This window comes from Elephantulus edwardii, unplaced genomic scaffold (genome assembly GCF_000299155.1).
Source record: "Elephantulus edwardii isolate Elephantulus edwardi_28Jun2011 unplaced genomic scaffold, EleEdw1.0 scaffold00001, whole genome shotgun sequence".
Lineage (NCBI taxonomy): Eukaryota > Metazoa > Chordata > Mammalia > Macroscelidea > Macroscelididae > Elephantulus > Elephantulus edwardii.
The window spans coordinates 43,762,776-43,765,318 of record NW_006399751.1 but is presented as its reverse complement, the minus strand read 5'-3'; the positions used below and the strand labels follow the sequence as shown (position 1 = coordinate 43,765,318).

General features: G+C 41.4%; 1 protein-coding gene and 1 pseudogene across 1 annotated transcript in view; one reads left to right on the top strand and one right to left on the bottom strand.

The window, feature by feature from the left end:
* The window catches only part of OLA1 (Obg-like ATPase 1), a 211,813-nt gene that overhangs the window by 194,904 nt on the left and 14,366 nt on the right, over positions 1-2,543 (bottom strand). The gene's annotated exons all lie outside the window — the stretch shown is intronic.
* Positions 1,811-2,109, top strand: LOC102874614 (annotated as a pseudogene).

Sequence of the window (2,543 nt, the reverse complement as noted above, 5' to 3'; positions counted from 1 at the left end):
AAAACTCCACAACACATAACTACCACCATTTATGGCAAAACAGATAAAGATCAGTAGTGGTCTATATGTAATTTTGTTAGTAGCAGAAAAATAATTAAAAATTTATGAAATAACAATTTTCAGACAAAGGGCAAACCTCAGCACTGAGAGAGGAGCAAATAAGTAAAATTTTGCAACTGCTTTATTGTTGTCACATAACATCATGGAGTCCACTCACAGTGAGCCAATGAACAAAAGACCTGAACCCTGTCCTATCCTGTGCCATCCTGTGACAATTGAGTCCACTACTGTAGGCATTGTGTCAACTCACTGCACAAGAGGAGGGGTAAACCAAAAACATCTTCCCATCACACCTAACTGAAAAGACTAAGATGAGAGTTCGAAGACAGCTGGAGTTTGGAGTGTGGAGAAGAGTACTGAATGGACTGCCAAAAGAACAAATAGATATGTCTTGGACAAGAGCACCCAGAGTATTCCTTGGAGGAAAAGATGGCGACGCTTCTTCGTCTTTCATACTTGACATACTGTTAGAAGAGGTTATTTCTTGCAAAGAGATATCATGCTTGGGAAGATGGACAGTCAATAAAAGACAGGAAGACTCCCAACAAGATGGAATGACATAGTGACTACAATCAATGAAATAAGTCATACACAAAAGACAAATACTTCATAATTCCAATAATATAAAATATCTAGACCAGACAACTAACTGAAAACATATTAGCAATTATTGGGCTTAGAGATAGGAGAGAGATGAAGAGTTATTGTTTAACAAGCATGTTTTGGCTTTAGGTGATGAAAAGTGTTGGAAATAGTGGTCATAGTTACACAGCATGTGAGCCCATAATGACACTGAGTTATATACTTAAAATGGTTAAAACAACAAGTTTCATATTGTACTCATTTTTCAAAAAGGAGGGTGGATAACAAGAGGCTGCTAACAGTCACACTGGAGACTATTTGAGAAACAAACAGTAATGTTAATGGATTATAACCCACAGAATAAATGCAACAAGAATCCATAAAATAGAAATAATCAAGTATATGAATAAATAGGGAGAAACTCTTCCTCCGAATAGAATTCAATACAATAAAATCCCCACTGATCCTTACATGAACAATGAGCATTTTTAAATCACCATTTGGTAAACATCACGATAATAACTGTTTCCAGTATCTCAGCAATAATGCAAGAAATAAATGGAATAGCTACAGAGAAAACACACTAGAGACATATTTATCCTCTACTTTAAAAAAGAGACAAACATAAATCTTCCAAGTGTCTGATTTACAGATGTATGTTGAAAGTAGGCAGTGCTGCTAGACAAGATAGAAAATGCAAAAGTTTCTGTACTCAGCTTTAAATATGTTCAATGAAGGCAATAAACTAAATATATTCAAGGCAGTCAGATATGTGAACCTAGAACTCAGAGGAGAAATCTGAGTTCTCTGCTGCGACAAGATATATAAAACAGAAGCCAATGGAAGATTATAATCAGGAGAGGATGAGCCTGCCCAGAGAGACAATGTGCATAAAAAGAACAGGCAGCCAAGAACAGAAATCTAGTATTAAGGAGCAAAGATAAGATGTACATAAAAGCATAAAAGACTGAAGAATAGTAAGAAAAGTAGGGAGTTATTATAATGCCAAAAAAAATAAGCAAATTAAGATTTAAAAAATAAGCAAAACAATTTCAAAAAATACTACATAACTTGGGAGAGACTGGAGAGCATTATGTTGAGTGAACTAAGACAGTTTTATAAGGACAAATACTGCGTTAAGATCATTACTGTAGGTGAACGTGGCAAGATGGCGGACACAGAGAAGAAGAAGAAGGAGAGCATCTTGGACTGGTCCAAGTACTCGACAAGACCATCAGGGTGAAGTTTAAAGGAAGCCGGGAAGCCAGTGGAATCCTGAAAGGCTTCAATCCCCTCCTCAACCTCGTGCTGGATGGCACCATCGTGTACATGAGAGACCCTGATGACCAGTACAAACTGACGGAAGACACGAGGCAGCTGGGCCTGGTGGTGTGCCGGGGCACGTCCCTGGTGCTCATCTGCCTGCAGGACGGCATGAAGGCCATTCCCAACCCCTTCATCCAGTAGCAGACCACCTAGAGGGCACGGTGGGGTCACGGCCCCCCATGAAGGCCACCCCCAACCCTGTCATCCAGCAGTAGGATGCCTGGGAGGGCCACAGTGGGGACACGCCACTCCATGGAGGTCATCCCCAAGCATCCAGCAGCAGGACATCTGTGGGGCAAAGTGGGGACACACAACCCCTTCATCCAGCAGTAGGAAGTGGGGGGGGGGGCCCTACAGTGGGGACATCCCCTACCATCCAACAGCAAGATGCCTGATGCCTGTGGGGCACAGTGGGGACACAACTCCATGCAGGACATCCCCAACCCCTTCATCCAGCAGCAAGACACTTGGGGAGCACAGCAAGAACTAGCCGCCTCCCCTGCTGGCCCATCAGAGCCCTTTTTCTTTTTGTATAGGTTTTTGTTTTGTTAATTAAACCGCAAAATACAAAAACG